Source organism: Panthera onca, chromosome A1 (genome assembly GCF_046562875.1).
Source record: "Panthera onca isolate mPanOnc1 chromosome A1, mPanOnc1 haplotype 2, whole genome shotgun sequence".
Classification (NCBI taxonomy): domain Eukaryota; kingdom Metazoa; phylum Chordata; class Mammalia; order Carnivora; family Felidae; genus Panthera; species Panthera onca.
Window position 1 is genome coordinate 28,598,529 of NC_138339.1, and position 13,488 is coordinate 28,612,016.

The 13,488-nt window shown below is 40.0% G+C and overlaps 1 pseudogene; it reads right to left on the minus strand.

Annotated features, from left to right (window-relative positions):
• Positions 1-6,727: 6,727 nt before the first annotated feature.
• The window catches only part of LOC132680337 (UDP-glucuronosyltransferase 3A1-like), a 31,657-nt pseudogene continuing 24,896 nt past the window's right edge, over positions 6,728-13,488 (minus strand).

Here is a 13,488-nt window from a genome sequence, read left to right on the forward strand (position 1 = left end):
GGTTAGATTCCTCTTTCAATCTTTCCAACCTATGCCACTCTCCTCCACACCTTACCTTGAAAATCACAGTACAAACAGAGATGAACTCACATCACCTCCTCCAAGTCTACAAAGGTATTTATCTCTGAAACCATCCTCCAGAGGAAGTTCAGAACTGCCTTCCACTTAAGGATAATCTCCACCTACGACATCAATTTCAGTCCCTCTTCAACCCTCCGCTGTGCCCCTTTCCTCTCCTCCACCAGCTCCTCTTTTTAGTTCCTGAATCTGCAGTGGTCCCTCCATCAGAGACTGCTTCTGTCAACCCCCCCCCCCCCTTCATAGTCCAACTATCTGAAAGAGTCTCTAGTTTCTCCACTTTGTCATGTTCCATTCATGCTTCAGTCCACTGCAGTCTGGTCTCCTCTGTCCCTCCACTGAACATTCTCTCAGGAAGCACTGCCAACCTGATGGCCAACTTCAACGGTCACTTCTAGTTTCTATTTTACCTTGCCCAGCAGTTGGTTGTTTTGACCATTCTTCCTTCTTAAAACTTTTGTCTCAATGTTTATGAATCTACTTTCCTCTGTCTCCCTTCCTCTGGTTCTGACCTATTTTGCCTATCCCTTTTCTTCTGCCTGTTTTTTTAAATGCTGTTTCCCAGGATTTGGTTATTTCCCCTCATCATGCTCTCACACCATCCCATGGCCATGTCTTAGCCACATCCACTGACAGAATGACAGCTCCCAAATCTTTATTCCAACTCATGCACTGTGCTAGCTTCAGAGCCACATTTCAAATTTCCCACAAAACATGCACACTTCAATGACCTACAGACACCTCAAGTTTAATGTTCCAGAGCCAAATTCATTATCTTGTCCTCCTTATTCTTTGCCTCAGGAAGTTACACCACCATTTCCACAGGTCATTCACTGAACATTACCCTAGACTCCTTCTCACCCTCTACATCAAATCAGCAGCCAAGTCCTATAGAATTTCACCATCTTGACACTCCTTGCATATCTGTTCCCTCCCCCACCTCCATGGCCAAGGATACCTCCTTAATCTAGGACCTGTTCATTTCCCATTTCCACTACTGCAATTGCCTCTTAGCTGGTTCCTTTTCTCTAGTCTTCCCCCTCCAACCATCCTTCAAATGACTGTCAAAGCGATCTTTACAAAATGGAAATGTGAACTTTACACTCTAATCAAAAATCCTTTCGTGGCCCCCCAATGTGTGCAGGTAAAGACCAAACATCTTACCACCTGAAGTATACATTGGCCCGGACTGACTCTCCAGCCTTGTTTCCAGTAATTCTCCACTGCTTTAAAATCTATTCTGCATTTATACTCACTCACATTCCCCAAACACACTATGGTATTCTGTGTCTGTGCCTTTGTACATGCAGTCCCACCTTAAGGAACACCCTCCCTCGCTTGTTAGCCTAGAGAAGTGCTGTTCTTCCTTATATAATCACTATGGTGAAGCCTCACATAACCACCCTCACCAGAGCAATACAGCTTGCATCTTTCTTTGTATAATCTGTGAAAAACCCAAATAGCGTCCATGTTGAAGCCTGATGTAAGTCTGCTTTCAGAACTGCTTGTCCTACTAGACTATAAGGCCCTTAAGGACAAAGGTTGTAAACTTTGTGTCTTCTGTCTTCATATCATCAGCACCTAGGACTATGCTCCTAGATTGCTATTTGGAATTGATCACTGCTATGGTTATTAGACTACTGCTATTTGAATATAAATGAATGGCCATGATTTAAATCTCAATATTCAAAATGCACAATTACAAAATAAAGACATTTCTGTAGTTATAAGATTTTGAGGGGATAAAAAAAAGAGCTCTAAAACCAGGAAACAATTTCATCTACTTAGTATGGTTTACCTATACCCCAGACTGAAGTCAAGATATTGCTATTTACTAAGGCCCTTCTCAATTTTGTGATAAATCAAATCAACTCTACAAGTTTTAGCAAGTTATGCCAGCCCACTTTAATAAGAGTTCAGTTTCTTATCTGAGTCTATGTGGTCAGTTTGGCAAGGTATGGCAGAAATAGCACACCTGTGAATGTCAGAAAAACCATGGTCTGAATCAAAGCTCAATCTTTTAATTGCATATAACTTGGAGATATTTAATATTCTTGAAGGTCAATTTTTTTAATGGCCATACAAGCTAGTTGAAGCAATTCACCCAAACACTTCACCCATAGGTACCTAGTACAAAGTGATGCTCAGTGATGTTTATTTCCTTTCCCTTTATCAAATAATTTTTTTTTTATTTTTATCTGAGCACCTCTTCATAAAGATGACAAAAGCCTCTCCCAGAACCAAGCTATTTCCTCCCTAGACTGACAACCAAGAATTCTCACCAACTGTTGGTTTTCTCTTTAGAAAGTAATACCTTTCCTCTTTCTTCTCCCTGTCTTTCTTTCTCTGTTTAGCTAAATCTAAACAAAGTGATCAAATAAACATAATAGATCAAAAACACTCATTTACCTTAATGCTAACCTGCTGCCACCGGTTGCTGGGATCTGAAACTAGGGACGCTCTCTCCGGCTCCCCTGGGAGGGCTCAGCTCCTCCATCCACCTCCCTCCCAGTTCCCTCCCCTCCTCAGACTTGCTGGCCACCCTCTTCAGGCTGATTGCACAGCTTGGCAATCACTGAAGCAGATTCACAGCCTGAGTGGCTAAGCTCACTGTCAATCCCTACCCTGGCTCTTCCTTTTCTCAAGTTTACACTTCTGTTGCCTAGGAAATCCAGTGGCTGTGAAAGCTCAAGTTGTTTGTCTTCTGAGGGAAGCCAGCAGGAAGTGTAGCTGGCAATTGTTTGGTTTAGAGCACAGCATCAAAATGTGCCTCATATGTTGTATAAGATAACCCCTTCCTGCTCTTCTGTTGTCTCTGAATAGCTTACTGCTAGGATGTCTCATCTATCCAGTAAGACTTAAAACCTCAGCACACAGGGGGAGCCATAGGTGTAATTGTAAGTGATTCAAAGCCCTCTCTCCTTCTCCACATCCTCACATTGATAGGATACCATTGCCTACTCTTTCCATCCTTGGTGTCTTCTTTTTTCCTCTCCTCTTCTCTTCTCTTCTCTTCTCTTTTCTCTTCTCTTCTCTTCTCTTCTCTTCTCTTCTCTTCTCTTCTCTTCTCACACTTGTTCCTTAGTAATGAGTTTGCCAGTTAAGAAGCAGTCTAGTGCCCTGTTTAGAAAACAGTACCTAACTCATGCTCTCCTTCAAGACATCCCAACCTACCTCATCATTTCCATCCCTTCTCTTGCTTCCACCAATAAGTACTACAAAGAAACTAGGACATGTATTCCATGTTCTGTTCTGCACTGTACATTAACCTGTATTCTCAGGCAAGTGTGGTCATTGATTTCTACAATCTCTAGAGAAGACATTATATTTGTCTTGTCCACTTCTCAGCCTTGCCCTGGAGATCAAGGTGATATTCTCTGTGGATTTTAATAAAGACTTGCCTATGTTGAGGGAATTTCCAGAGGAGTGTGATGTGAGGAACAAGAAAAAGCCACTTGCAAAATAAGTCCTTTGTCTCTCTTTTAGGGTTACATTCTGTTTTCAGAAGGTCCCTGTATATGGTACATGACACCCACCAAGCACTAAAAAGCTGTTGACACTGGCAGGGTATTTGATGTGCAACCAACGTCCACCCCAGGATAGTTCTGACTGTCTTCCCCACACACCATTAGCTTTTTATCCAGAAACATTCTTCCTTACTGCAGCTGAGCTCATGGTATTACACTGTGTTATTTCATTACACTAAGTAAAATTACTAAGCTAAACTCACCACTGAGACAAGATGCCGTGACAATGACAGACAGATCTACCTTTCAATTAATTCATCAGTAAGACTGTGGGAAGCCACTTGAGAGGACCAGGATACTCTGGTTCATCTTTGCATCTTCCAAATTGCTCCCCATGGTGCCTTGTACAGACATAAAATCAGTCAATGTTGTCTGAATCAAATTGTTGAACGAGATAAAATGCATTCATATTAAGGGCATTCAAAATATGAAATCTGCTTTTCAGAAATAGTTCCTTGACTATGTTAAAGTTTAAGACAAATATTCCATTTACTTCCTTTTCATGGTTAATTGGTTGACAAATAAACATGTCACTAAGCCTGCAATCAGGATGTCATAAACCAAACAACAGAAGATTGACATGGGGGAAAATCACATCTACAGAGCATTTAGTGTAGCTAGGCAAACAAAGAATCAATATGTGATTGTGGTTGGTGGTAATGGTAGAAACACATAAGTGGAAGATAATGAAAGGAAACATAAATGACAGATTGAACTTCATTTCAACATCTTAAAACATACCTCCAGATACATGCATTTTATATGTAGATCCTTATTGTGTGTCATGCTGCATGCCCATTAAAGATCAAAACATTAAATGTTTTGCCTGTGTTTGTCACTTTCCATGTGTTATTTTATAATTATGGAGAGACTCCTGGTCCCACTCACAAAATAAATTTGGATTACGTCTCAGTATGTAAACCCGATCCCTTAGTCTGTTTACCATAAGTCGTCTGATTCTCCAGGAAGTAACTCAAATTCTCATACATACATATCTCCTCCTTCATCAAAGCTGTACTAGCTCGGGGCGCCTGGGTGGCACAGTCGGTTGAACGTCCGACTTCGGCTCAGGTCACGATCTTGCGGTCGGTGAATTCGAGCCCCGCGTCGGGCTCTGGGCTGATGGCTCAGAGCCTGGAGCCTGCTTCCGATTCTGTGTCTCCCTCTCTCTCTGCCCCTCTCCCGTTCATGCTCTGTCTCTCTCTGTCTCAAAAATAAATAAATGTTAAAAAAAAAAAATTAAAAAAAAAAAAAGCTGTACTAGCTCTACCATTTTAGAAATTATTAAGATGTGTCTTCCTTTCCAATAATACTCACATGCAATAATAATTCATGAATAGTACATTTTAAGGTGCATAATAAAAGACACCTAAAAACACATCTCACACACAGAGTTTTCAAGTCAATTTTAAAGTGTAATTTGTATAAGCAAACTGCATTATTTGGATATAATACAAATGTCATTCCATTCACCTGTTGATGGGTATGTAGATTTTTCTTAGTCTGGGGCTATTATAAATAAAGCTGCTATGAACATTTGTGTACAGATTTTCAAGTGGACATACGTGTTCATGAACTTGAGTAAATACCAAAAGTGAAATACTGGTTCATTTGGCAAGTGTGTGGCTTAACTGAAAATTGCAGAGCGATTTTCCTATGTGGCTGCACCATTTCACATTCCCCTCAGCAATGGAATGGGTTCCAGTGGCTCTGTCTTCTTACTTACTATTGATATGATCAGTCCTTTTAATTCTAACAAGTCAGGTAGATGTGCTATGGTTTTATTTTGCATTTCTCTAATGATTAATATGTCAAGTAACTGTTCATGTGATTACTGGCCATTTGCATATCTTCTTTTGTGAAGTGCCTGCTCAAATTTTTGTCCATGTTAGTACTGGTTATAAGATTTGTTTGGATATTCTAGATACAAGTTATGATAATGCAAAACCAAATATGAGCATATAGTCATTTGAAAGTAAAATATATTATAAAAGAACCTACCAGAGAGGGAGCCTGGTGTCTAGTAAAGGATCTAAGAGTCAAAAAGAAGGAGGGGAGTGAGAGCTACAGACAATAGGATGGAGCCACCACACCAACCCTTATCAAAGAAACAAACAGCAAACAAAACAAAACAAAACAAACCCCGGTGTTTAAGGCACACTTTCCCCATGTATGTTGCTAGGAATTGAATGTAATTCCTATACACTGAGGGTTACTTTCTATTTCTGCCACATTAGGATGGCAGAAAGATGTTCCTAAATCAACAAAGTCCAGGGAGCTGCCATACTCACTGGACCTGAGGCCCCAGAGCCTTGTGCAGAGGTCTGGGATCTGACATGAGGTCACCATGACTACATTTTTAAGAGTGGGAAACATAAGAAGGGAATTTTAAGAAGTGAAAACCACAGCATCAGCTGTGGCCCAAAAACAGGCTCCAGGCCTGACCAGCAAAGAGAGTGCTCTTTGCAGGGGAGGAGTCAGCACAGAGACCACGGGTGGAGTCCTGGGAGGGCCACCCCTGCCTAACTGCAGGACAGAGGCCAGGCTTCCTGAGCTTGAGGTGAGGTGAGAAGGAGACACAAGAGGAAGACCCAAAATGGAAACTGGCCAATATCCTTTGTCATATCATAAAAAGTGAGGATGGAGAAAGGTCAGAAAGCATGACAAGTGTCCAGACAGCAAGGATGAAGTAAGCAGGGCCCTGTGTCTAGGGACAGGAAGTGCAGAGGAAGGCAGGGCTGTGTGCTGAAGGTCTGGGTCTGAGTGAGGAGTCTATTGATGAGGGGCAAGTCAAGAAGCCAAGATAAAATTCACAGACACAAAAAGTAGAACCGGGACTGAGATTGTGGCGTGAGATGTGGGGGCAGGGATATGAGGAATCACTGTTTGATCAGCATGAAGTTTTAATTTGGTTTGATGACAGCAGTTCTGAAATGAGTGACAATGATGTTTGCACAATGATGTCAATGTGCTTAATGCCACTGACTGTACACTTAATGGTTAGAATGGCAAATTTTATACAATATATTTTTTACCACAACTTGAAAAAAGAATCCCAAGATTACATCATAAGAATTTCTAAACAGATGCAGTAAATGGTGAGGAAATATTTGTGTGCCACCCTCAGGTGCCAATATGGGGGAGACACCAGGGCTGCCCTGTGCTGGGGAAAGCCTTCTAGAACCAGTGGCTCCCCAAACACCCATCAAGGCTGCACCCCCATCAGGCCTTCTTCAGCTTCCTAGCCCCACACAGCCACCTGGCCACCATGCCCAGCAGCTTCCCGCAGAGCCACAGGGTGCCCAGGATGACCACCAGCAGGAACAAGAAGACGTCCAGCAGGTACTGCTCATGCCACAGCTGCTGCAGGGCATGGGGCTTGAGGTGGGCCGCACCCCCAGTCTGGAGGATGTGGTCGGTCCAGCCCACCAGCCTCTGGGCAGGGGTCAGGGGGTGGGAGCGCCTGATGATGCTGGCGGCCACCGCTGCTGACTTGTACCTGTTGGCAGACACAGAGGTGGGGTGTTACTCATGTGGTCCCAGAAGTCTTAGAGACCTTGTATCACACACACTCTTCCCTCCACACACAGAAGACTCATTTTCAAGGAAAAGTTGTTGGCCTGGTCTTGCCATAGTCTAACTGGTTCCACGGAAAGGTTTAAACTGGTCCCTCCACGAAAAGTTCCTTGCCTAGTGCTAAAGGTGCTAAACTATAAAACAGTGACCAAGCTGCAAGGAAAAGTCTCTACCCAGGAGGCTTAAGGTCGCTAAAGGAAAAAATATATATGAATATATGGGATGTAACATACCCACAACTCAGGGTAGATGTCCCTGAAATCCTAATAAGTTATTCAGTTAATCCTGGTTATCAGATCATTGTGCTGGATGGGAATTTACCTAAGACATCATGGGCCCTTTTACTGACTCAACAGAAATTCATCCCAACTTACTGTGTGGCAGGCCCTGTGTTAGTCCCTGGGGATGCAGGGGAAAGCAAGAGACACACTGGGCCATCCAGGGGAGCTTCCTCTCTACTTTCTAGTGTGAGTGACGCACAACAAATTAAAATGAAAGAAATGGGGTAGTTACTGATCCTGAGAAGTGTTAAGAAGGAAAAATGAATTATGATTGAAGGGGGTGAGAGAGAAGTGCATTTAGGACTGTCAGACAAAGATCACCTATCTGAGGAAAGGACATTGGACATGAGCCTGACTGCCATGAAGGAGCCAGTCCTGAGAGGAGAAGGAAGGATGTTCTAGGAAGCAGCACTGACAAAGCGCCTGAGGCAGGAAACAATTTGGCATATTAGAGGACAGAAAGGCAACCTCTGCCTCAGTGCAATTCTACTATAAGCAGCCCCAAAATCCCCTCAGAATCTTCACAACCCTTTTGGTAGAAAATTGTTCTTGGCATATAACCTAAATGCCTAGTCTTGCTCTCAGAGGAAATAGGTTAGCTGTTAGTATCATACTAATATCATTCTGTGTCCTGGAAGTTTCACTTGTATTGCAAAAATGTGCCACACAGGGCCCTTCGTATTTCATATCTTCATTCAGCCTAAATGACGACAAGTTCAGAGAGCTCCATACCACTTGTCTTCCATGACTTTCTTCATCTTCAGAGCAAATGTCTTTGCCTTTATCTGCATAATCTGGATAGAGACACCAAACTTTTAGCTTCTACTCAGACCAAGTTTTCAGGCTGATCTCCAAGGATGGGAATCCCCACCATGGGCATACCATGTTGGATGGCCTCCATTATGCTATTCATCCCACCGTGGGTGACAAAAAAAAAAGGATGCGTGGGTGAGCTGTTGTAAATCAGGAACAGATCAGAATATGTCAGGCTGAAATCTTTCAGAACACCAGGGAAAGCATCTCAACAATAAACATTAAAATAATAAAATTAAATAAGGCAAAATAAAATAAGATAAAAGGACACAAATAAATGGAATAAAGCCCAGGCTTACTGGGCTCTAAGACTTAATACTTTAAAGATGTCATTACTATCCAAAATGATCTCAGATACCATGCAATCTCTATCAATAGTGAATAACATTTTGTTGCAGAAATAAATAACCTACTCTAAAATTCATATGAAACTTCAAAAGAACCTGAGTACACAAAACATCATTGACAAAAAGAAGAGTTGAAGGTCACACATTTCCAGATATCAAAATGTAATACAAAGCAACAATAATCAAAATAATGTGGTATTGGCATAAAGATAGTTATATACATACATGAATAAAAAACAAGATGTATATTTGGTCAAATAACTTATGACAGGGGCGCCTGGATAACTCAGTTGGTTAAGCATCTCATTCTTGATTTCCGTTCAGGTCATGATCTCACAGTCGTGAAATTGAGCCCCATGATGGACTCCACACTGGGCATGGAGCCTGCTTAAGATTTTCTCTCTCCTTCTACCTCTCCCCCTCCCTCACTCACACTCTCTGTAGATGATAGATAGATAGATAGATAGATAGATAGATAGATAGATAGATGATAGATTGATAAATAACTTATGACAAATGTGCCAAGACCATTCATAAAATAAAAGACAGTGTTTTCAATAAATGGTGTTGGAACACTGGATATCCACATACTAAAGATTGAGTTTGAACCAGTTTTATTATACCATACTCTAAATCAACATAAAATAGACTAGAGATCTAAAGGTATGAGTCAATAGTATAAAACTCTTAGCAAAAAATATAGGGAGAAATCTTCATGTCATTATACTTGGTAGTGATTTCTTCGATAAGACACCAATAGCACAGTCAACAAAATAAAAAATAGTGAAATTGTATTTCATAAAAAATAAAAACTTTATGAATCAAAGGACACTATCAACATAGTAAAAGGGCAACCAAGGAAGTGGGAGAAATATTTGCAAGTCATATATCTGATAAAGGATTGATATCCAGATTAAATTAAGAACTATAACTCTCTCCAACCCCCCCATCAAAATCCAAAAATTGGCAAAGACTTGAACAGATATTTTTTCAAAGAAGATATATAAATGTCTAATAAGTTTATGAAATGGTAAAATTCACTAATCAGGGAAATTTTAATCTAACCATAATGCGACACCAATTCCCACCCATTAGGATGGCGAATAACAAAACTAAAACACACACATGCACACACACACACACACACACACACACACAAACAGAAAATGACAAGTGTTTGTGAAAGTATGGATAAATTGGAATCCTTGTGCGTTGTTGGTGGAAATGTAAATATGTGCAGCCACTGTGAAAGACTATATGGCAGTTCCTCGAAAAAAATTAAATATTACAATTATATGCCTCAGAAACTCCATTTCTCAGTATATTCCCAAAAGAATTAAAAGCAGGGACTCAAACAAATATTTGTACGCTACTTTTCATAGCAACATTATTCACAATAGCCAAAATTGGAAGTAACCCAAGTGTCTATCAACAGACGAATAGATAAACAAATGTGGCATATACATACAATGAAATATTACTCAGCCTTAAAAAATAAAGAAATTTGGACACATGCTACAACATACATGAATCTTGAAGACATTATGCAAAGTGAAACAAGCCATCACAGAAGAGCATCTATTGTATGGTTCCACCTGCATAAGACACCTAGAATTGTCAAATTCATACAGAAAAAAGGAGAATAGTAGTTGCCAAGGTCTGGATGCAGAGAGGAAACGAGGAGTCACTGTTGAGTGCGTATGAAGTTTCAGTTTGGGAAGAGAAAAATGTTCTAGAGATGGAGGCAGGTAATGGTTGCACAACAATATGAAAGTTCTTAATGCCCCTGAACTGTACCCTTCAAAATGGCTAAAGTGGTAAAATTTATACTATGTCTATTTGGCCACAACAGAAAACTTGGGAAATAAGAGAAGAAAAACTGTACAAAGCCAAAATCTGTTATCTCAAAGTTTATACACCTTCACTTCCATTATTCTCTTCTTTAATAACTCCTGTCTCACTTCCAAGACTTGACCTACCATCATGTCAAGTAAGATCTGTGTTTTGGCCTAGTCTTATTTATGCAATTGAATCGTCCACTCTGTGGTCTGGCCAGTGTCACCAAAGGAACCCAGCCTCATGGCCATCTTCCTTATATCTCCACACATGGGGCCCCCTGTTCTCTCAACTTGGTGTGTCTTCCTTCCCAGTTCTGTTTCTTCAGATTCACAGAGTGTAAAATATACAGCGTTTAATTTATTTTTCAGGGTTTCCAATAGACATTTCTTACTGACCCAAGGGTTAAATTCTCTATAACTCCATCTTAATATAATGTTGAAGAGTTTTTGCCAATTTATTCAACATTTATCACTTACTGTTAAGGGTCTACTTTGCTGTAGGTACAGTATTAAGTAGTGAATATTCAGCAGTAAGAAAATAGATGTGGATCCTTCTCACATAGAGCAATCCAGCATTTAAACCAAAGTAAACATAAATATAAATTTTTTTTGAAATGTCACCATGAACCAAAGTCCATTTTGCCCATGAACCATTCCCCCAACTTTTTCTGTTCACTCAGTGCAAGATCAGTAGGGAAAGAATAGAGACTTTAGTGCCTAGAAAGTCCAGGCCAGATATGGGCTTTTTCTGCTCTGAGATGAATGGTGTTGGAATATTATGTACATCACCTGAACATCTGTCCTCTCATTTATAAAACTGGAGATCATGACAGTTCTCCCAAGGTGGCACAATATATAATATATGAGATAATGTCCATATAATAGTAACCCAGTACCTACCTGCAGGCAACGGGCAACCACTAAACTTAGCTCTACTTCATTTTTATAACTATTAGAGCAGTGGTTATGAGTTCAGGCTCTGCATTCAGACCATCTGGGTAACATTTAAAACTTATAATACCTAGACCCACTCCCAGACCAATCAAATCAGAAAATCTAAGCTGAGTCAGGAACCAGGCCTCTATAAGAAGGAGACATTGGAGATAATGCCCACAGTTCTTGCTGTGAGTCAAAATAGTCCTAACCCGGTTATACTATGTCTTATTTTTTTAATATATCACATGGGTAACTTATCTCCACAAAAATTCATTCATGTGGTAGCCTCACACTCCATGATTATTTACTGTGATAATAAAAAAATGAAAATTAAAATATTGATTTATTGATGGGGTGCCTGGGTGGCTCAGTTTGTTAAGTGTCTGACTTCAGCTCAGGTCATGATCTCATGGTTTGTGAATTCAAGCCCTGCATTGGGCTCTGTGCTGATAGCTTGGAGCCTGGAGCCTGCCTCGGATTCTGTGTCTCCCTCTTTCTGCCCCTCCCCTGCTTGTGCTCTCTCTCCCTCTCTCTCTCTCTCTCTCTCTGCTCTCTCTCCCTCTCTCTCTCTCTCAAAAATGAATAAACGTTAAAAAAATGATAGATGATAGATAGATAGATAGATAGATAGATAGATAGATAGATTTATTGAAGCATTTTTACCACCAAGGCTAGGTCTATGGTAAGGCATAACAAGAGACCTGGGTATCATTATTTAAGAAGACCCTCAATCTCAGGGTCATGTGGGACCTAACAGTACTTCCATGACCATTGCAGGAAGTGTTTCCTTAAAAGTGGACCCTGGAATCAGCAAGATGGCAGAGTAGGAAGCCCTGGATGCTCCTTCCCCCTACAAACATGCCAGTTTAGCAACATTTCATGTTCAAATTTCCCTTGTAAGAAATCCAGAAACCAAATGAAAAGGTACTGCACCCAAGGAAAATGTTAACCAAACTCATGAGAGCTGGCAGATAGTTTTGAAAATACCCTATCACGAGAATCCCAGCATATGACTATCCACATGAACAAGAATAAAATTGGAACTTTACCTTACAGCATACAAAAAACTCAAAATGGATTAGAGAATTAAACATAATACCTGAACTACAAAGCTCTTAGAAGAAAACACAGGAGGGAAAACTTTATGGTATTGGTCTCTGCAATGATTTCAATGATATAGGACCACGAACAAGCATGCATAAATAAATAAATAAATAAATAAACAAACAAATAAATCAAACCAAAAAGCTTTACACAGCTAAAGGAACAATCAACAGACTAAAACACCCTAGAGAATGGAAAATATTAAAAACCATATCCTGAAAAGAGGTTAATCTCCAAAGTATACAGCATGGTCCACAAATCAATAGCAAAAGTGTAAAAAAATCCTAATAAACCTATTAAAAAATGGGCTAAGTACTTGAATACACATTTATCCAAAGATAAAGTACAAATGACCAAAAGATATATGAAAAAATCCTCAACCTAGTCATCAGGGAAATGCAAATCAAAACCACAATGAAGTGTCACTTCACACTTGTGGGTATGACTATTATCAAAAAAGCATACAGACAAGTGTTGAGGATATGGAGAAATTGTGGACTTTATACATTGTTGTTGGAAATGCAAAATGGTGCAGCCATTATGGAAAACAGTGTGGACATTCCTCAAAAATTTAGAAATAAAACTACCTTATGATTTATCAAACTGATTTCTGTGTATATAGTCGTGAAAACAAAATCAGGATCTCAAAGAGATATCTGCACTCCCACATTCATTGTAGCACTATTTGTGATAGCTAAGATGAGAAAACCACCAAAATATCCATCAAAAGATGAATAAAGAAATTGTGGCACGCACACACACACACACACACACACACACACACAATGAAATACTATTTAATTTTTAAAAAGGAGGAAATTTTTCAGTATGTGAAAACATGGATGAACCTTTATCACTTTATGCTAAGTGATGTAAGCCAGAAAACAAACATTGCATGATTTCAATTATATAAGACATCTAAAAGTCAAATTCATAGAATTAAAAGTAGTCTTTCATTTCCAGGGGTTGGGGGAAGGGGTCGTGACTA